The sequence below is a fragment of the Bufo gargarizans genome, chromosome 1, assembly GCF_014858855.1.
Source record: "Bufo gargarizans isolate SCDJY-AF-19 chromosome 1, ASM1485885v1, whole genome shotgun sequence".
Lineage (NCBI taxonomy): Eukaryota > Metazoa > Chordata > Amphibia > Anura > Bufonidae > Bufo > Bufo gargarizans.
This window is the reverse complement of record NC_058080.1, coordinates 164,117,718-164,141,238: the sequence shown is the minus strand read 5'-3', so window position 1 is coordinate 164,141,238 and position 23,521 is coordinate 164,117,718. Positions and strand designations below refer to the sequence as shown.

At 42.7% G+C, this 23,521-nt stretch overlaps 1 protein-coding gene across 1 annotated transcript in view; it reads right to left on the bottom strand.

The window, feature by feature from the left end:
• The window catches only part of FSTL5 (follistatin like 5), a 940,713-nt gene that overhangs the window by 404,416 nt on the left and 512,776 nt on the right, over positions 1-23,521 (bottom strand). The window lies entirely within an intron of this gene.

The following is a 23,521-nucleotide window of genomic DNA, read 5'->3' as shown; positions in this document are numbered from 1 at the left end:
AGTGCGGGCCGTCTGTTCGCGCTTCCGGCGTTCACATCCTGCCGCTGCTCGCCTGTCTGCGCTACAGCGTAACTTCGGCCTTCCCGCTCACCGCCTCATATGCGACGTGCCCACCAGGTGGAACTCCACCTTGCACATGCTGGACAGACTGTGCGAGCAGCAGCAGGCCATAGTGGAGTTTCAGCTGCAGCACGCACGGGTCAGTCGCACTACAGAACAGCACCACTTCACCACCAATGACTGGGCCTCCATGCGAGACCTGTGTGCCCTGTTGCGCTGTTTCGAGTACTCCACCAACATGGCCAGTGGCGATGACACCGTTATCAGCGTTACAATACCACTTCTATGTCTCCTTGAGAAAACACTTAGGGCGATGATGGAACAGGAGGTGGCCCAGGAGGAGGAGGAGGAGGATGAGGAAGAGGGGTCATTTTTAGCACTTTCAGGCCAGTCTCTTCGAAGTGACTCAGAGGGAGGTTTTTTGCAACAGCAGAGGCCAGGTACAAATGTGGCCAGCCAGGGCCCACTACTGGAGGACGAGGAGGACGAGGATGAGGAGGAGGTGGAGGAGGATGAGGATGAAGCATGGTCACAGCGGGGTGGCACCCAACGCAGCTCGGGTCCATCACTGGTGCGTGGCTGGGGGGAAAGGCAGGACGATGACGATACGCCTCCCACAGAGGACAGCTTGTCCTTACCCCTGGGCAGCCTGGCACACATGAGCGACTACATGCTGCAGTGCCTGCGCAACGACAGCAGAGTTGCCCACATTTTAACCTGTGCGGACTACTGGGTTGCCACCCTGCTGGATCCACGCTACAAAGACAATGTGCCCACCTTACTTCCTGCACTGGAGCGTGATAGGAAGATGCGCGAGTACAAGCGCACGTTGGTAGACGCGCTACTGAGAGCATTCCCAAATGTCACAGGGGAACAAGTGGAAGCCCAAGGCCAAGGCAGAGGAGGAGCAAGAGGTCGCCAAGGCAGCTGTGTCACGGCCAGCTCCTCTGAGGGCAGGGTTAGCATGGCAGAGATGTGGAAAACTTTTGTCAACACGCCACAGCTAACTGCACCACCACCTGATACGCAACGTGTTAGCAGGAGGCAACATTTCACTAACATGGTGGAACAGTACGTGTGCACACCCCTCCACGTACTGACTGATGGTTCGGCCCCATTCAACTTCTGGGTCTCTAAATTGTCCACGTGGCCAGAGCTAGCCTTTTATGCCTTGGAGGTGCTGGCCTGCCCGGCAGCCAGCGTTTTGTCTGAACGTGTATTCAGCACGGCAGGGGGCGTCATTACAGACAAACGCAGCCGCCTGTCTACAGCCAATGTGGACAAGCTGACGTTCATAAAAATGAACCAGGCATGGATCCCACAGGACCTGTCCGTCCCTTGTCCAGATTAGACATTAACTACCTCCCCATAACCATATATTATTGGACTCCAGGGCACTTCCTCATTCAATCCTATTTTTATTTTCATTTTACCATTATATTGCGATGCTACCCAAAGTTGAATGAACCTCTCCTCTGCCTGTGTGCTAGGCCTAAATATATGCCAATGGACTGTTGCAGTGGTGGCTGACATGAAGCCTGATTCTCTGCTATGACATGCAGACTAATTCTCTGCTGACATGAAGCCAGATTGTCTGTTACGGGACCTCTCTCCTCTGCCTGGGTGCTGGGCCTAAATTTATGACCATGGACTGTTGCAGTGGTGGCTGACGTGAAGCCTGATTCTCTGCTATGACATGCAGACTGATTCTCTGCTGACATGAAGCCAGATCGTCTGTTACGGGACCTCTCTGCTCTGCCTGTGTGCTAGGCCTAAATATATGCCAATGGACTGTTGCAGTGGTGGCTGACGTGAAGCCTCATTCTCTGCTATGACATGCAGACTAATTCTCTGCTGACATGAAGCCAGATTGTCTGTTACGGGACCTCTCTCCTCTGCCTGGGTGCTGGGCCTAAATTTATGACAATGGACTGTTGCAGTGGTGGCTGACGTGAAGCCTGATTCTCTGCTATGACATGCAGACTAATTCTCTGCTGACATGAAGCCAGATTGTCTGTTACGGGACCTCTCTCCTCTGCCTGGGTGCTGGGCCTAAATATATGCCAATGGACTGTTGCAGTGGTGGCTGACGTGAAGCCTCATTCTCTGCTATGACATGCAGACTAATTCTCTGCTGTCATGAAGCCAGATTGTCTGTTACGGGACCTCTCTGCTCTGCCTGTGTGCTAGGCCTAAATATATGCCAATGGACTGTTGCAGTGGTGGGTGACGTGAAGCCTGATTCTCTGCTATGACATGCAGACTGATTCTCTGCTGACATGAAGCCAGATTGTCTGTTACGGGACCTCTCTGCTCTGCCTGTGTGCTAGGCCTAAATATATGCCAATGGACTGTTGCAGTGGTGGGTGACGTGAAGCCTCATTCTCTGCTATGACATGCAGACTGATTCTCTGCTGACATGAAGCCAGATTCTCTGTTACGGGACCTCTCTCCTCTGCCTGTGTGTGTGCTGGGCCTAAATATATGCCAATGGACTGTTGCAGTGGTGGCTGACGTGAAGCCTCATTCTCTGCTATGACATGCAGACTAATTCTCTGCTGACATGAAGACAGATTCTCTGTTACGGGACCTCCCTCCTCTGCCTGGGTGCTGGGCCTAAATATATGCCAATGGACTGTTGCAGTGGTGGCTGACGTGAAGCCTCATTCTCTGCTATGACATGCAGACTGATTCTCTGCTGACATGAAGCCAGATTCTCTGTTACGGGACCTCTCTCCTCTGCCTGTGTGTGTGCTGGGCCTAAATATATGCCAATGGACTGTTGCAGTGGTGGCTGACGTGAAGCCTCATTCTCTGCTATGACATGCAGACTGATTCTCTGCTGACATGAAGCCAGATTCTCTGTTACGGGACCTCTCTCCTCTGCCTGTGTGTGTGCTGGGCCTAAATATATGCCAATGGACTGTTGCAGTGGTGGCTGACGTGAAGCCTCATTCTCTGCTATGACATGCAGACTAATTCTCTGCTGACATGAAGACAGATTCTCTGTTACGGGACCTCCCTCCTCTGCCTGGGTGCTGGGCCTAAATATATGCCAATGGACTGTTGCAGTGGTGGCTGACGTGAAGCCTCATTCTCTGCTATGACATGCAGACTAATTCTCTGCTGACATGAAGACAGATTCTCTGTTACGGGACCTCTCTCCTCTGCCTGGGTGCCGGGGCCTAAATATCTGAGAATGGACTGTTCCAGTGGTGGGTGACGGGAAGCCAGATTCTCTGCTATGGAACCTCTCTCCAATTGATTTTGGTTAATTTTTATTTATTTAATTTTTATTTTAATTCATTTCCCTATCCACATTTGTTTGCAGGGGATTTACCTACATGTTGCTGCCTTTTGCAGCCCTCTAGCTCTTTCCTGGGCTGTTTTACAGCCTTTTTAGTGCCGAAAAGTTCGGGTCCCCATTGACTTCAATGGGGTTCGGGTTCGGGACGAAGTTCGGATCGGGTTCGGATCCCGAACCCGAACATTTCCGGGATGTTCGGCCGAACTTCTCGAACCCGAACATCCAGGTGTTCGCTCAACTCTACCATCATGTTCCATACCATATGGCTGCTGCTGCTACCAGTATTCTACTGCTGTTGTGTCCCAGCCTACCAACATGTTCCATACTGTATGGTTGCTGTTGTCAACATCCCAACAGCTGAAACTCCCTGATGCTAATCCCCTTCTGCTACTTTCATTACCCATACTGCTACTAACAACACTGCTACACAGCTGTCACTACTACTATCCCTAAACAACCACACACACATCAACTGCCTTTTCTGTTTCATGCCGTGCTGCGAATGCTGCCATTACAATTACGGCCACATGCCACTATTTCCCTACCTTTTCCACATTATTTCTATCCTGCTGCTGCTCCCAATTAAAAGGGATAATTTTTTCCAGTCTCAATTAGGACAAGCCAGTCTTTCTTCTGAGACTTAACACTTGAGTGTGTATGAATATCGGCCGACATTATTAATTAATTAGGCCGACAGCATAATTTTTGGATGTTTGGTTGCAACAAGCCTCCCCCCCCCCCCGTAACACCGTGTGTATATAAATACCATCTGCCCCTGATAACAGAACAATTTTAATAATATTTCTACTATGAAAAAGCATAACAAATACAATTGTACAATGTGCTTTTAAATATGCTGTTTGTTAGCACCTTCCCCCATGTATTTATCCATAGCTATATATCTGTGTCATTCTGACATTATTACATTCAGGAGCTTAAAAAGGATGGGTTAGAGAAAAAATTCACAAAACACTAGATCTTTTCATATAAAATCTGAGTCCTAGGAGATGGCAGAGTGTCACATAAATTTTCAGGCCAATTGGAGCATATTTGATTTGTGTAGAATCAACTCGGGTTATTTTTATTTTATTCACCTAATTGGACACAAAACAGATCTCAAGAAGTTTGATTCTACAAACATGCCTTTGTAATTTTTGACCTTTCCAAAGCTGATAACCTGAAAATACATTATAGAATTTTGCAAGACATTATAGTATGTTTCAAATGTTTTTGCCTTCATCTCTTAGTATTTATTTGTTAGTGAAATACAGACATGTTTATTTTTTTGTTCTGCTATGCAAAATTATGTGAAAAATGTAGAGTACATATTCTATTAGACTTTATATGAAAATTATGTGACTGCATCAGAACATAAAACAAAATGAATAAAATGTATTTTTTATTTTTTTTACATAATAACAGCACTTCCAGCTGTTCTAATGGAACCATTAAATTATTGATAAAACACAGATTCTTCTCAAATCCATTAACTGCATAAAATACAGACTGTTCATTAGATGAACCAGGCTAATATGGTTACTTCACCTATAGGTTTGTTCCTGAATTTTTTTGGGCCACAAAGAAAAACACCAAAAATTCCTTATGCCAGGTTCACATCACTGTTTTGTCTTCCATTCTTCTGATCCGGGAAATAAATAAAAATGGACCTTTATTTTACAAAGTAACATAGTTTGAAAAGCTGAAAAAGACATCTGTCCATCCGGTTCTGCCTGTTTTCCTGCAAGTTGATCCAGAGGAAGGCAAAAAACAAACAAACTCTGAGATAGAAGCCAATTTTCCTCATTTCAAGGGAAAACAATTCCTTCCTGACTTTCAATAAGAATAACTCCCTGGATCAGCAACCCTTCTCCAGAAATCTATTAACTATAACCTGTAATATTTTTACACTCCAGAAATACATCCAAGCCCCTCTTGAACTCCTATTGAGTTCAACATCGCTACCTCTTTTGGAAGAGCGTTCCATAGTCTCCCTGCTTACAGTAAAGAACCCTCTTCTATATGTTGGGAAACCTTCTTTCCGCTAGATGTAGAGGATGTCCCCTCATCACATTCACAGTCCTGGGTATAAATAGATGATGGGAGAGATCTCTGTACTGACCCCTGATATATTTATACATGGTTGTTAGATCGCCCCTCAGTTGTCATTTTTCTAAAGTAAATAACCCTAACTGTGATAATCTTTCTGGGTACTGTAGTCCACCCATTCCAGTTATTACCTTAGTTGCCCTCCACTGAACCCTCTCCAGCTCAGCTATGTCAGTCTTGTTCACAGCAGCTCAGAACTGTACACTGTACTCCATGTGTGGTCTGACTAGTGATTTGTAAAGTGACAGGACTATGTGCTCATCACAAGCATCTATGCCCCTTTTTATGCAGCCCATAATCTTATTGTCCTTGGCAGCAGCTGTTTGACACTGGCTTCTATAGTTAAGTTTGCTGTCCACTAAAATTCCTAAGTCCTTTTCTATGTCAGTGTTACGCAATGTTTTACTATTTAGTATGTACTGGTGACTTGCATTATTCCTTCCCATGTTCATGACCTTACATTTGTCAGTGTTAAACCTCATCTGCCACTTCTGTGCCCAAGCCTTTAATCTATCCAGATCCATCTGTAGCAATATACTGTCCTCTGTCCGTGATAATTACTTTAGTGTCATCTGCAAAAATGTATATTTTACTGTGTAAACCTTCTACAAGATCATTATAAATATATTAAAGAGAATAGGGCCCAATACTGACCCCTGTGGTACCCCACTAGTGACAGTGACCCAATCTAAGTGTGTACCATTAATAACCCCCTGTGTTTTCTGTTACTTAGCCAGTTACTTACCAACATACATATGTTTCTTCCCAGTCCAAGTATTGTCATTTAATGTACTAACTTTTTATGTGGCACAGTATCAAATTCTTTAGAAAAGTCAAGATTTATCACATCCATTGACTCAATCCCTACTAGTCTGGAACTTACCTCCTCATAGAAACTCATTAGATTAGTTTGACAGAACCGATCCGTCATGAAGCTTATACAGCGCTATACACTTATTTTCATTGATAAACTTCAGGATAACATCTCTTAGAAAACCTTCAAACAGTTTACCTACAACAGATGTTACACTTACCGGCCTAGAGGTTCCAGATTCTGTTTTCGACCCCTAAACTGAGCCTTGACTACTATCAGTATGAACAGACATTGATGTTAAGAATGTTCAAACGCTATAACCTAGGGCTCTATCTGACCCTAAAGGGCCCTGGATATAGTGTCAGGGCAAGAGATAACCTGTTCCTTCCCAGCTGAAAACGACGACTTATTAGTGGACTCCTGTCTACAGTTATTTATGGCAAACTTGGCTAAAGAAAAAAATGAGGACCACTCCTCCTGGTTCTCCGAGAAAAAAACATCTCAAAATAAGTCTCCAGATTCTGGTTAGTGCATTCAGTCTGTCCGTTCGACTGAAGATGAAAAGCCGAAGAGAAGGACAATTGTACCCCCAGACGAGTACAGAATGCCTTCCAGAATTTGGAAACAAACTGAGTCCCCCTATCAGAGGGAATACCATGTAATTTCACGCTGTTATCGACAAACACTTATGCGACAATTTTAGCATTAGGTAGACCTGGCTATTCTATAAAGTCTTACTAAAGCAATCAACAACCACCAAAATCACAGTTTTTCCTGAAGAATTGGGCAAATCTGTGATAAAATCCATGGATAAATGAGTCCAAGGTCAGGATGGATGGGAAACGGAAGTAAAGATCCCAAAGGCCAAGTATGCATCACCTTAGCACGTGCACAAGTACTGCAAGAAGATACATAGTCCTAAACGCAATCCAGGCCATCAGAATCTACGAGAGATGTGATTGACTCCCAATGGATCTGCTCCCAGGGTGTCCTGTGAGAACCGTACAGTGATGTTCCTCTAATACCTTGTGACGTAAATCAGAATGAAAAAAACAACTTCCCTGCAGGACAAGAATCCTGTGCATCTCCCTGGGCCTCCAACACCTCTGCCTCAAGGTAGGGATATAGGGCGGTTGATAATGTCATGGCGCAGTGTGAGTAGATAACTCCACACAAACCACAAAAGGGAAGGAAAAAGGTACTAGGCCTGGAAACTAAGGAAAGGAGAAAAGGTCACCACCTAATGAATCCCTAAACCGAGCCCTGACTACTATCAATATGAACAGACCTTGATGGTAGAAATGTTCATACGCTGGAACCTAGGGCACTATCTGACCATAAAAGGCCCTGGATATTGTGTCAGGACAAGAGATGACCTGTTCCTTCCCAGCTGAGACTCCCTCAGGCCTAATACCAAAAGGTAGGAGAAAACAACTAACAAGAAATAAAAGAAAGACACTTAACTCTGAATTATACGGACAAGCAGGAACTTATAGGAGAACTAACACTAACACTTCCAACATCCAAAAGGAGCTCTCAACTGCATAGCATGATGGGTGAGACCAGACTAAATAGAGGAGTTGGAATGACCACTTCAGCTACACTTGAGGCCAGAGGCATGGTCATACCTAGCAACAACACAGAAGCAAGTGAAACCAGAGAGGCTGTCAGATCACATCACATGCAGCCAGTAGATCTTCTGACCACAGTCACAGGAGAGACCAGGACAGCTGCACTTCTTACTAGGTCAGACAGGCCAATTTTAATAGGCAGTTCACTTTTAAACTCTGCATTTCATCTAACAGTTAATTTTTCTCAGTGAATGCAGTGAAGAAAAAAATATTTAATAGATTTGCTTCCTCCTCATCACTCTCTATAAGACCCAATGGACACGGCCGTGAGCGGTCTGTGGAACCGCGGGCTGGATTCCTGCTGAGAGCAGGAGCGCATGGCGTCATTGGTTGCTATAACACTGTGCGCTTCCTGCTGCCGCCACAGTTCAGTAATACACTGGTATGAATGCGTGTGCATTCGGCCTAACTTCTCCCTCGTCACTCTGTAAAGGGCCAACACTTTCAGGTTTATACTTTTTACCATTTATATAATTGAAGAACATTGAAGAACATTTTTGGGTTAGTTTTACTCTCTTTGGTAATGAGTCTCTTTGTCTCCAGCTTGGCTGATTTTATCAGTTTTTTTACATATTCTTTTTTTATTATAGTTTTTAAATGCTTCCTATTTTAGTGATTTAAATGCTTTCTTTTGTCATTTATTGCTCCCTTTACATTTCTATTTATCCACATTGGGTTTTTCTTGTTCCCTACCCTTGTGTTCCCATAAGGTATGTACCTCTCACAATTAGAATTTAGCATGTTTTTAAAAATATCCAATTTTGTGGCTGCATTTTTATTGTTGAGGACATTTGTGAGGCTAATGGTCTCCCTTAGCTGGTCAAATTTTGCTTTTTGGAAGTTCAGCATTTTTGTGCCTCCCTGAAGAAACACTCTTTTGAATGTTAATTATAAGGTTATTATTTTATAGTGACTGTTTCCCAGGTGTCCTCTAACTTGCACGTCTGTTGTTCTGTCAGGTCTATTGGTTAATACTAAGTCCAGTATTTCTGCTCCTCTATTCGGATCCTGAACCAGTTGCGAAAGGTAATTGTTAGGGATGAGCAGATTGGCATAAAACTTTGTTCCAATACTGTATGGAGCAGGAGCTCCATACAGTATTAGAATGTATTGGCTCCGATGAGCCGAAGTTATTGCTTCGAGATGTCTCACAAGGCTTCCGGTAATAACTTCATAAATCAATTTGTACTGTAAATAAAAACATTTCCCAAAATCTGGTTCGGTTCCAAGTGGTCGATTCAACTCCTATCAGTGTTTTATTATTGTTTTCTACCCACAGTGGCTCCATGTGTCGATTTCCCTCACTTATAACAGAATGTAACCCTGTACGTTAACCGCCCAGTAATAGCTATCATCCAGGCATGTCTCAGCTATTCCCACTATGTCATAGTCCTCTTCAGACATTACTAATTCCAGTTTACCAGTTTTATTAGTCAAACTTGTGGCATTAGTATACAGTAAATACAATTAAGAGGTTTTTGTATATTATTTACTAGAGATGAGCAAATCAAAGCTGACGAAGTGGAATTCGATCCGAATTTCAGGAAAAATTTGATTTACACCAAAGCCGAATTTCCTCGTGCTTCGTGGAAACGAATCACATTTTTCCTAAAATTGCTGCTGAACGTGTGAGGACATAGAGAAAGAAACTTTGGTAAGGCGGGATCACCCATAATGACATGCATGCAGTCAATCACCAGACGGCCAGTCCTGTGATGTCACAGCCTTATAAATAGAGGCAGCCAACTTATATTCTGCCCTTTACCAGTGTACTTAGTGCAGGGAGAGATGTCTGCAGGCACTTGGGGCAGTAATAGGAAATACTTGACTTTAGTGAAACAATGATTTATAAGTGCAGGGAAATGATAGGGAGGAATCATTCCACAGTATTTACTGTATGTAGATCAGGGTACAGTAGGGGAGATTACAGAATGGGTAATACAATCCTGTTTTCCCTTGCTGCACAGACTGGGGATCCAAATTGCCATTATACAGCTCTGTCATTCCAGCAAACCATTATTGTTATTAGGGTGCAAGTGCTGTTTGATACAGCCATTAACAGGGTTTGTTACAAGGAAATATTTCTACCATATGTCTTATTTGTCCTTGTGTGCTGCAGATATATGTTGTAAAGCCCTTTTTGGCCTGTATTAGTGGCAAAAGAAAAATATATTTGCCCTTGTGCGGTGCAGTGATATATTCTACAGCCCTGTTTGCCGTGTATTAGTGGTGAAATAAAAATATAGTCGCCGTCCAGCATTGCACTTATCTGTTATAAAGCCTTTTGTGTAGTTTAAAAGTAGAAAAAAATTAGGGCTTAATTGCCGTTCAGCTGTGCATTCATCTGTTGAAAAGCCTTTTGTGTAGTGTAAAAGTAGAAAAAAAATTAGGTCCCGATTGCTGTTCAGCTGTGCAGTGATATATTCTACAGCCCTGTTTGCAGTGTATTAGCGGCAAAATAAAAATATATTCGCCTTTCAATGTTGCACATACCTGTTGAAAAGCCTTTTGTGTAGTGTAAAAGTATAAAAAAATAAGGGCCTAATTGCTGTTCAGCTGTGCAGTGACATATTCTATAGCCCTGTTTGCTGTGTATTAATGGTGAAATAAAAATATATTCGCCATTCTGCATTGCAGTTATCTGTTGAAAAGCCTTTTGTGTTGTGTAAAAGAAAATAATTAGGACTTATTTCCTGTTCTGCTGTGCAGTGATATATTCTAAAGCCCTATTTTCCGTGTCATTTCTTTGCCAAAAAGGCAGTACCAGCCCTGAACACGCATGTAGAAGAGAAGTCCTAGAGCCTGTCGGTGTCTGCCAAAGTTCACGGCAGCGCCAATGTGTGGAACTATAACTATGGTCAGGGACAATATATGTCCTTTACGGCCCACTGGGTGAATGTGGTTCCTGCACAGCCACACTAGCAACTTGGCCAGATGACACCGCTTTTGCATCCATGTTGCCATGCTGTTGGTCCAGCAAAAATTTCCAACTCTGCCTCCTCATCCTCCACCGTGTCCTCAGCCTCCACTGCAGGGACAATTCACAGTTCCCTTCCAGCATACCACATGTGCAGGGCATGGCGGCGTCATGCAGTCACACAGGGGAGGAATTGTCTTTCAGGAAGAAATCTAATCTTGGCTTTCTCCGCTACAACTCAAAATCGGAACCATGGTGACCGACATCGGGAAGAACATTGTGTCGGTGATGCGTCAAGGAGGGCTGAGCCATGCGCCCTGCATGGCATACTTGTTCAATCTGGTTGTCAAGCGGTTCATGAAATCTTCCACCCATCTGCAAGACATCCTAAAAATGGCCAGGAAACTTTGCATGCCCTTTAGCCACTCGTACACCACAAAGCACGCCCTCCTTGAGCTGCAGCAGCAAAATGGCAATCCCCAACATAGGCTGATATGCAACGTTTCCACCCATTGGAATTCCACCGTCCATATGTTGGCCCGACTGTATGAACAGAGAAAGGCCATAAACGATTTCCTGATGATCCAAGTGAACAGGAGTACTCCCCTGTGTAACTTCGATGTCAGACAGTCGCAGCTGATGCGTGACACCTGCCATTTGCTCAAGCCCTTTGAGGAGGCCACGTTATTTGTCAGTCATCAGGACTACAGGAAGAACCATGTCATTCCACTGCTTCATGTCTTGGAACAGATGCAGTTAAATATGGCTGGTCAAGAGACTGAAGATGTAGTGTCTAGATCTCACGGCCACATGAGCCCTGTAGGGGCTGAACTTGAGGAGGAGGAGGACATTGGAGCACAAGCAATGTGTAGCAAAATGGGTGGTGTTTCTACACAGGTGACAGGAAAGGAGTATCAGGAGGAGTAAGAGCAGCCAGAGATGCTACAGGGCAATGAGGAAGATGAGGCAGATGACCCAGACACACCATGGCGGTATGCAATGGAGATGGAGGCAGGGAGTCCCTCCAAGTCACTTGTGCAAATGGCCCGCTGCATGATCACTTGCTTGGGGTAGTGACAGCCAAATTGTTACCATTCGGCAGATGGCTCTCCACCAATTTGCTCACATTTTGCACAAAAATATACAACCTCAAACGGCTGTTCCAGGACTACATACAGATGTACACTGGACTGCCTTAGCAATAATGGAACACATACTGGCTAGAAATGATTACACAAGAGAAGAGAAACAAGAAAAAATACTGTACAATAATACAATGCAATGAAAATTATAAACAACTGACTTAATTTAGTCCCCTAATAAAGTCACTGACTCTAAAGTCACTTATCTTGTCACATTTAAGACAAAAATACACACTTGGGATCAAATACTTGCACACTCTCAAAGTTGTGTTTCCAGTCTTCTAATATAGCTGTTAGCCAGAAAACTCCATACTAGATTGCTATTTTTTTTCTTCGTATTCAAATTGCATGCAGGATTTTTCCTTCAATCTAAAAAAGGGCTTTTGACAAAAACAGATGCAAATGGATGCAAAATGAGCTAAACTGATGCTCAAATTAATGATCTTTTTTTCTGTTCTTCTGAGAGATTAGAAGAATGGAAAACAAAACAGTGATGCAAATCCAACCTTACTTGGTCATTTTGATGATTTTGAAAAAAAATCTATCTTTCAAGCCTACCTGTAAAAAGGAAACAACAACAGGAGGATCTATTAATATCTGGATTTACATTAATGATCACCATGATGTAGTTTTGGCGTTTTCCAGCTACCACTGACGAGAGGTCCACAAGTGAGTCAACACCGCTAGCCGAAGGACAGCAAGCCCAAGCAAAGATGAAAGGTCGGTAATATCGACAAGTAACATTTAGCGGGAAACCTGACTTCAAATTGTAAGAGGCAGCGTTGTCTGACTATGTAAGAGACACTCGCATGAGAAATGTGGATTTAAAAGCCTGATTGATCGATTCGCTTCCCTACAAGACGGGGTGAACTAAACCCATCACAGGGTTAATGGTTTCAAGCTTAAATCTATGAGTTTGAGTGTTTAAGATCGCTACGGACATTATTATTGATTCTTACTACTAGTGTGAGAGCTCCGTATGTATAAGAATAGAAGGACTGGCATAATGTCTATTTAGGCCATTATTTTATTGATATTATTTGATATGTATTTTTATTAAATGGTGTGCATTTATTTGTGGTACATAGCTGGTTATTTGTTAGCTTTTATTATTACCAAAAACACACCAAAAGCTTCAAAACAGCCCAAAAATTCAAGAAAAACAATGTGTGATACCAGCCTGTAGCTTATGATGCACATTAGTTAAAACTCTGTTTAAAAAAAGCCAGTTGCAGAAATAACTGATAAACAGAAGCATGATCTGGTGTTTTAGGCTAGCTATACATGATATATCCGCCAGAAAATTTTTAATTTCGGAAACTTGGACTGGTTTCCACCGGAAAGGCTGGGCATAAAAGCTTCCCGGGTTGGCGGATATAAATTGAGTGGTATACCGATTTGTTTCTGCCACAACTAAGTCCAAGAGCTCCGCAGTCAAGAGCAGCTCACAAAATCCCAGGGCCGAACCGATCTGAGCTGTCTCAACCCGAACTCCAGACTGGACGGTGAAAGGGGGAACTACAAGTGCGGTTTAAGTTGGGGACTGCCAATCAGAGTTTGCCAGCACCTCAGGGATTCTAGGGGCTCTACGGTCCTGTCTGTGCGGTGGCTGCGACAGGGTAACTACTGCACATGCCACCGTACCAGCTTCAACTGCCCTTCTGGTGCTCGCCACTTCACCATGTTGTACGGCAGTGCTGGTACTAGGTCCAGGATGGGCTGTGCTGCTGGTGTATGCCTCACCACGTAATCCGACAGCGCCAGCCCCACTCTGCTGCCCTTGAAGCGGATCCTGCGCAACCTGTGGTCTAGCGACACGGGGCCGGGTACGCCTGGTGCTATCAGGGACCTCAACCTCTTCGTCCGAACTTTGAGTCAGACTGCCACTGCTTTCTACAGGTTCATATTCTGACCTGCTAGATTCATCAGATGAGGGTTCCCATTTCTCATCCGACTGGGTCAGAAGCCTGTAGGCCTCTTCAGAAGAATACCCCCTGTTTGACATTTGGGCTACTAAATTTAGGGGTATTCCCTGAGACTACCCAAGAAAAAAGCAAGCCTGTCTTACAAATGGGAGGCTAGCGAAGTACCGGAGGCCGCTGCGGTTGATAAAAAATATCAAAACTGATTTTTTTTTTATCACCGCAGCGCTTGTAAAGTGATTGTGTAGTGATCAAAAAATATATATATTTTGTCACTGCGGCGGGGGCGGGCTTGGGTGAACGCACGTGTGGGCGACCGATCAGGCCTGATCGGGCAAACACTGCGTTTTGGGTGGAGGGTGAACTAAGGTGACACTAATACAATTATAGATCTGACTGTGATCAGTTTTGATCACTTACAGATACTATAAAAGTACAAATGCTGATTAGCGATACGCTAATCAGTGAATAAGTGACTGCGGTGTGGTGGGCTGGGCGCTAAACGATTGCTAAACTACCTAACCAAGGGGCCTAAACTATCCCTAAAACCTAACAGTCAATACCAGTGAAAAAAAAAGTGACAGTTTACACTGATCACTTTTTCCCTTTCACTAGTGATTGACAGGGGCAACAAGGGGTGATCAAGGGGTTAATTGGGGTGCAGGGGGTGATCTGGGGCTATGTGTGGTGTTTGGTGCTACTCACTGTGATGCCTGCTCCTCTGCTGAGACCAACCGACCAAAAGGACCAGCAGAGGAGCAGGGAAGCCATTTAACACATTATATTTACAAATATGATGTGTTAACTGGCTTCTGATTTGAGATTTTGGCTGGCAGGCTGGTGACGAAATTGTGCTTGAACTTTTGCCGGCCCAAGATGCGCATGCGCGGGCCGGCTCAGACCAAAATCTCGCGTCTCGCGAGATGACGCACGGATGCGTCCAGGAGGAATGAATCGACCGCCTCCTGGACGCATCCGTGCGTTAGGTGGTCGGGAGGTAGTTAATCCATAAACTGCAATCCAGTAGATGCTAATCAACTACTGGATTGCAGATTATGGATAAAACGGTTTACTTTTTTCCAACACTTCTGCAAATACTGGTGCTGCCTCCTTTGTTTTTTGTTTTTTCTAGTTCTGTTTTCTAGGTTGTGTGCTTTGGAACTGAAAGAGATAAAAATTCCTAAGGCTGCATTATACACAACCGGATGTTTGGGACGATTATCAGGAATGAACATTCTGACTAAGGCCGAATGCACATGGCCAATGATGCCGTGCGCTCCTGCTCTCAGCAGGAATCCAGCCCGTGGTTCCACGGACCGCTCACGGCCGTGAAACACATCCGCGTGCATTCGGCCTAATGCTCATTCCTGATCATCTGCACATCTAAAGGTGCCACAGGTCACCCGATAAATGAGCAAAATGCTTGTTCAACAGGTGAAATAATCAGAGGTGCATTGGATTGTGCTGTCTAAACACCTATCTATTGCCCAGGAGCAATGATTTTGTATGGGGACGAGTGATAGCATCAGCAATCACTCGTCCTCATACTATGGAGGGGATCGCTGCATGTAAATGCATCGCTTTACATCCACTTAATGATCAGCCGATTGTCAGGAAAGAACACTCAACAACTCTGCACCATAACTCTGAAGCAGGTAAAGCTGTTATTGGGATTATTAAAGTATATTAGTATGTTGTTTTAGCCATCTCCATTCCAGATCGCACAACATAGAGCAAGAATCAACAACCTCTGGCACTCCAGCTGTTCTGAAACTACAACTCCTAGAATCCTCCTTTCACTTTTATGGGAGTTACAAGAACAGCCATGCATGCTGGGACTTGTAGTTTCACAGAAGCTGGAGTGCCAGGTTGCTGATCCCTGGCTTAGGGGAACAGTGTCTGGCAGTGGGATCGGCATGCAGCTCAGCGCTAATTAAAGGGCTGCACCTCTACTTGCCCCCCACGTCGGTACATGCTAGTTGTTTTGCTTTGTGTATGGACAGCCTTAGATTTTCAATTGCTCACTACCAAGCATGCTCGGCCGAACTGCTGTTCGGCTTGAGCATTGCTATGCTCGACACATCCGAGTGCTTGGCCGAATACTGCGCCTGCTCGAGTACAATTTAATATTACTGAAAATCAATGATAGACCTGTTCATCAAACCTGGCACCCCCTCCTCTGAAGAAGAGAGGGTGTCTGGTTCATAAAAAAAGGTTAGAAATTGATGGAAACCCCATCAAAATGGTTTGGAAACAGCATTAAGAGGATGGCTGGATGCGTCTTGGACTCCTATTATCTATCACATATAATAGACAACCACGCAAAGGCTGTATGCCAAAACCCAGGTATATGCAAGCCATCAATCTATCCATGAAACAGATAACAGGCTTAGTCAGCATACCTTACAATGGCAGCCTTGTGCGTTATAAGACATTCCAAACCAGCTCTCATCTGACTGAGAGCCAGTAAGCCTCAACTTAAATCAATATTGATTTAAGTATCCGCTCTCATTTTCCCCCTGATGATCCCACACCGTGGGCAAAACGCGCTGGGTTTCTTTGTAATTATTATTGTACTTATCGTACTATCGTATTAGGGTGTTTTTAAACTTATTGGTGTACCTTGTACCTCATGATAAGAGCTAGTATCAATAGGGTTTTATACAAAGGTCATCTTTTTGTTTGTCTGTCTGTACGTTTATCCGGTAGTCTACCACTAGGCTAGCACCTTATCCGCTGTCACTAATCGAGGGCGCAGCAGGAGGCGGTAGCCAAGGTTCGAGGACAGGGAGTCCCCACCATTTGGGGCCGTCCCTGGGCTGAGGTGTAGGTTAGGGTGCAAGCTTAAGGAGAGTCTCCCCACCCAATATCGGTCAGCCTAGCTATTGGTAGCTCTACCTAAATAGTTGAGTAGTATACGTCATTTATGTAAGGTTACTATTAAAATATATATTTTTTCATAAGGGTTATTTCTATTGCTGGATTAAGTGATTTCTCATTGTTTGACCCATTATAATTCTGTATTTCTTATTGCTGGAATGAGAGTCTAATATGAGCTTGGGGGGCCTAGTAAGGGTCTGATCTGAGGCTGGAGGTAGGGGGGAAATCTGAGGCTGAGAAAGGGACAGAGACAGTTGCGAATAAAGAGGCAGGTACAGTGGCAGGGAGAGTGAAAGCTGGGTAAAACCCTCTCTTGACCCCCCCGGGATTGAGCTTGGCTGTCATTAATACTGAATAAAGAACTAAATATGTAACATTCTGAACTAAAAAAATTGCACTGCTATGTGTGGTAAAAATGCCACCTGTACTATATGTAATATATATATATATATATATATATATATATATATAGTGCAGGCGCCATTTTGTGTTGCAAAAATACAGCGCTCTAGATTTTTTAAATTGAAGTGCTATATCTATAACTTACCCTTACGTCAATTATATATTTGACCAAATATAGCAGTCTAATTTTTAAGTTGAGAATTTTGTAATACCCGCAAACAAATATTACAAATATCCAAATGGCCCTCGGCAGCAAAAAGGTTGCCCACCCCTGGTGTAGCACGACAGCCATAGAAATTAATGCATGACTAACATGTTTGCCGTGGTTGCAACCCCAGAACCGCCAAATGTCAAGCTGGGTCGGATTTTTTGCGAGTCTGGGGTTTTGTGTTCATCCCCACACAGAGGAGATGACTGCTGCATTTAAATGTAGCTATCACCTCAGCTCGATGATAAGGCACTGATTGGGAATAAACAATTTCAAATAATTGCCTGTGTGTCGGCTTGTGTAAAAGGGCACTTAGCTAAACCTAATAAACTTTAGGAAGAGGGGTTTATCTAAATCTCCTAAAAGAAAATGCAAAGTGCAAACATGCCCTAAGAAAGAGAGTTGCAGTTGTATGCTGCAAAAGTGTGCAGGTTAGTCATTTTATTACTTTAAAATTGGGCTGCTTTTCTTGTTTACCAGAACATGATTTTTATTTTATTTTTACCTTTCCAAATTCAATTGCAAATTTTATTTTTTCAATTTTAATTTAACACAATTTGTGAATCACCATAGCATAGACCAAATAGGTCTACAGTACTGTTTTGTGAAATGTGATAAATAAGGAATATTATTAAAAAAATCCATTAGTTGTCATTGTTTTTGGTTCATTCAATAATTTAACAGATAAAATTGAATGTCACTTCACATTTTAACTTTTTATCTACGATAATGTACTCACATTTAGAAATGTAACTGTATATTGAAATGATTATAGCTGTGAAGAAGAATGCTACTAAGGGTTTTAGCCAACAAAAATCCTCTTAAAGATAACAGTGGAGTTTTTGTCTTACAGACAACAGGTCCTGCATTTGAGATCTGGGAGAGATCTGGTATACAAGGTTTAAACCATTAATTTTTTTCAGTTTTCGCCTCTCCATGATTAAGGAGCCATAACATTTTGTTTCTTTCATTGACATGGTTGTATAAAAGCCTAGTTTTATGTGAGAAATGCTTTTTTTGGTGTTGTTTAATATACATAAATTACTTGGTACAGTAATTTCCATACATTTTTTGTTTAGCAAATATAGAGAAATCTGTTTTACATTGTTATGTTTTTTTACTTTATTATTTACACTGTACATATTTCACACTGAATAATTTGTTAAATGAGTTTTCCAGGTTATTTTGGTCATGTAAATTCCTAATCAGTGTAGAGTTTTTGCTTTATGTAAAGTATGCACAATAAAATGTTTTTATTGTATAAAAAATAATGAATTACAGTCAGGTCCATAAATATTGGGACATCAACAAAATTCTAACATTTTTGGCTCTATACACCACCACAATGGATTAGAAACAAATAAGATGTGCTTTAACTGCAGACTGACAGCTTTCATTTAAGGGCATTTACATCCAAATCAGGTGAAGGGTGTAGGAATTACAACAGTTTGCATATGTGCCTCCCACTTGTTAAGGGACCAAAAGTAATGGGACAATTGGCTTCTCAGTTGCTCCATGGCCAGGTGTGTGTTATTCCCTCATTATCCCAATTACAATGAGCAGATAAAAGGTCCAGATTACATTTCAAGTGTGTTATTTCCATTTGGAATCTATCGCTGTAAACTCTCAAGATGATATCCAAAGAGCTGTCACTATCAGTGAAGCAAGCCATAATTAGGCTGAAAAAACAAAACAAACCCATCAGAGAAATAGCAAAAACATTAGGCGTGGCCAAAACAACTGTTTGGAACATTCTTAAAAAGGAACCCACCGGTGAGCTCAGCAACACCAACAGACCCGGCAGACCACAGAAAACAACTGTGGTGGATGACCGAAGAATTCTTTCCCTGGTGAAGAAAACACCCTTCACAACAGTTTGCCAGATCAAGAACACTCTCCAGGAGGTAGGTGTATGTGTGTCAAAGTCAACAATCAAGAGAAGACTTCACCAGAGTGAATACAGAGGGTTCACCACAAGATGTAAACCATTGGTGAGTCTAAAAAACAGGAAGGCCAGATTAGAGTTTGCCAAACAACATCTAAAAAAGCCTTCACAGTTCTGGAATAACATCCTATAGACAGATGAGACCAAGATCAACTTGTACCAGAGTGATGGAAAGAGAAGAGTATGGAGAAGGAAAGGAACTGCTCGTGATCCTAAGCATACCACCTCATCAGTGAAGCATGGTGGTGGTAGTGTCATGGCGTAGGCATGTATGGCTGCCAATGGAACTGGTTCTCTTGTATTTATTGATGATGTGACTGCTGACAAAAGCATCAGGATTCTGAAGTGTTTCGGGCAATATTATCTGCTCATATTCAGCCAAATGCTTCAGAACTCATTGGACGGTGCTTCGCAGTGCAGATGGACAATGACCCAAAGCATACTGCAAAAGCAACCAAAGAGGTTTTTTTTAAGGGAAAGAAGTGAAATGTTATGCAATGGCCAAGTCAATCACCTGACCTGAATCCAATTGAGCATGCATTTCACTTTCTGAAGACTAAACTGTAGGGAAAATGCCGCAAGAACAAGCAGGAACTGAAGACAGTTGCAGTAGAGGCCTGGCAGCGGGATGAAACCCAGCGTCTGGTGATGTCTATGCGTTCCAGACTTCAGGCTGTAATTGACTGCAAAGGATTTGCAACCAAGTATTAAAAAGTGAAAGTTTGATTTATGATTATTATTATGTCCCATTACTTTTGGTCCCTTAACAAGTGGGAGGCACATATGCAAACTGTTGTAATTCCTACACCGTTCACCTGCTTTAGATGTAAATACCCTCAAATTAAAGCTGACAGTCTGCAGTTAAAGCACATCTTGTTCATTTCATTTCAAATTTATTGTGGTGGTATATAGAGCCAAAAATGTTAGAATTGTGTAGACGTCCCAATATATATGGCTCTGACTGTATTTATTATTATTTGTAGAGAGTGTAACATATCCCCTCCTTTGTATTAGGCCCCTTTCTTAATCTAATTAAAAAAGGAGTTTGAGAGAGTGGATCTCCTGGATGCAGTGTAAAAAATAACCATACAGTTATTATTAAATAAGTGGGTAATTTTGTAAATTGAAAAATAAATAGTATAAAATTCACAGTATTTTGGGGCATGGCATTTTTTCAAATATTTTACAATACTTATGTACTTGCCCAAACTTCGTACTGGAACATCTACTTTCTACAGATTTTTTTTTTATTTGATTCCTTTCTCAGAGGCATTCTAGCAATGTGCTCATTGTTTTAAATATCTTCCCACAGATGTACTGATCTTCTAATCTCTACCGTACATTCTCATTCTCAGGCACTAGTGATGAGCGGCAGGGGTCATATTCAAATTTGCGATATTTCGCAAATATTTTGTATAATATTCGTCGAATTTTCGCGAATTTGAATATTCGTTATATTCTATGATTTTTTTTTTACTCAAAAGATCGGCAAGGTAATGATCGCGCAACATGCAAATTTTTATCGCAAATTTTGTGCTGTCCACATCCATCCCTGCGCCGTTCAAATTAACTCATGGTAATCACAAATGTGGCTCAGGGTTACCGCTACCTGCAGTGCAATTTAACCCTGAGCCACACTTGGGATTACTGCTAAGGAGGTTAAGGGCCTTGCTTTATTAGAGGTCCATTATTGTCAGAGCTTGGGTCCACCGGAGGATCCTCTGGTACTCTCGCGGGCCACTCACAGATGCTTTCATTTAGAAATACTTTTTCTGTAAATTACATTTTACAAGGAGAAAATGTGAACCTGATGCAATCATTCAAAACTTTCCCCACACTCCTTGCACCCTAATGCATTTCATATCTGTGCATACACAGATCCTGACTGGTGACAGGCTTAGGGCTACTTCACACGAACGTGCTGTGGACTGGAAATTGCGGTCCGTAATGCACGTTCACCGCCCATCGGGGCAGGCGCATGGGGATTGCAGACCCATTCACTTGAATAGGACCGCAATCCTTCCGTTCTGCAAAAAGATAGAGCAAGTTCACAATGCCATCACACATTGCATATTTTGTATATACATCATACTAGCACTGTGGATATTTTAAGGTGAAATTAAAATAGGTAAAGTTCCTTAATTTTTACTATATAATACAAGAAAATTACACTGAAACATTTAATTAATGTAAGTACATATCTAGCCTAATTTTTAACATAATCACCTTCTTTGATGAGGAACCTGTCTAGGCAGCAGACCAAGAAATCAAATTCCTGCTGGTAAAAAGATTTATCCTTATATTGCCATTAGACCACAGCAGGGTGGGAGGTTTTAGTTGAGCTTTAGAAAAAATATATAAATGAGACTGGTGTGTAGACATCCATACCTGGTGTATGACAGAGCATTGTCAAACAGAAGCAACACTTCAGGTACAGCCTTCTTACATTGTTTCAAAGTGTATTTCCATACATTTAAGATATGCCTATCACTATACAATCAATGAAGGGTCTGACCTCTGGGACTGTCATGAATAAAGATAATGCAGACTAGAGGACATAAACAGGGTCAGCTGCAGAGGAACCAGGTGCAGAGAAAATTAGGAGGACAAAGCATCAATAAATCAGCATGGATGACTTTGTGACTTTGTTTGTTCATCAGCTTAAAGGAGTTATCCAATATCATAAACCGTCCCCCCCCCCCCCCCATGTTCCGGGCCCTTCAAAGGGAATATACTTACCCCGCTCCCTACTCCCTGCACCTTCGCTGCTGCTTCTCCCTGTACACGGATGAAAACATCCAGTGATGGAGGGTGAGGGGGAGCAGGCAATGGCGGGCAGGTATGGGAAGGAGCCTCCCTAGCATCGTGGGTGACTGTCCCCTCCTGACATTGGCTGTTCCCCCTCGCCCGACACCAGTTGTTTTCAACATAATATAAAATGGGAGATTCTTTCTTAGACACTGACTTTGATAGGTATTGCCACACAACATTCAAAATTTGGAGTTGGAATTCAGAATCTTACTGCAAACTTTCAGTTTACAGCATGGGATCTGTTGTGAGGGGTACTTGAACGGTGTAGCATATCATAGAGAAACCACAGGGTACACAGCAGGCACTCTACTACTGTCTGTCAATTAGTGCTGAGAATTTCCATAGCAGATTTCATACACACCGGTTTTTGCTCTGGATGCCCTGGACCCACCGAAAAATTGGAGGTAGATTTTTCCTCAGCAATTTACATGGGCACATACCATAACACTTTAACTTAGATATTACACTCTCAAAATCTCGAAAGGAAATTAGTGTTCTACTGTATTTTATCTGGACGGGGTATAAACAGTAGTTGTATTGCTTAGTTTACCAGCTGGTACTCACCCTACACTAATATAGTAAATGGACATAAGCCTATCCCTTACATCAGCAGACATCGGGGCTACCAATCTGATAAGGGCGACTCAAAGCCTGTGCTGGAACCTAAACCTGTTTTGGAGTTAATGTCTATTCTATTGTGCTTATATGTAAATAGGACTGTAGTTTTGTCAATACGGCCTTTACAGGTCCTTCTCTCCTGAGGCAGAGTGCACTTCATTGCTGTGACACTGTCCAATAAACACCAACAGTATCATGGAAGTATTTTCCTGGCCAGAGTTAGTGTATAGAGATCGTGGTCTCACAAGATAAGGAATATCTTGTGAAACCACATGCTTTGCATGATCTAGCAGGCTTCACTGGCATACAGATCAGCAGTTCTCATCGGCAAGAGTCAGAGTGAAGCAGAAGAGAATCAATGTCTGCTCTGGCTCATATCATCTGTTGCTTCACTCTGCTCCTCTGCCAGTGTAGCTATGTTCTCTGCACACTGACTCAGACAAGAAAGATGCTGTCTAATGCTGTCTGTACTTTTTAGACTGCTCCATTGGAAAGTCATTGGCAAACCACAACCTTATTTCTATATTTGGCATAATTAAAAAAATTGTGGCCATATCTCAGGAACAAGGGGACCCTGTGACATAAATAGTAAAAGTAGGTTATTCATGTTAGTGGCATCATTTGAGGAGAGTGCTTGTTTTATTTTTATTTTTCCAATAGGTGACAGGTGCTCTTTAAGAACACTTCCTAGAACTCTGTAAGAGATCAAATGTATTACTATTTATGACATCTATTAAAATATGTTTTACTTCCAGCAT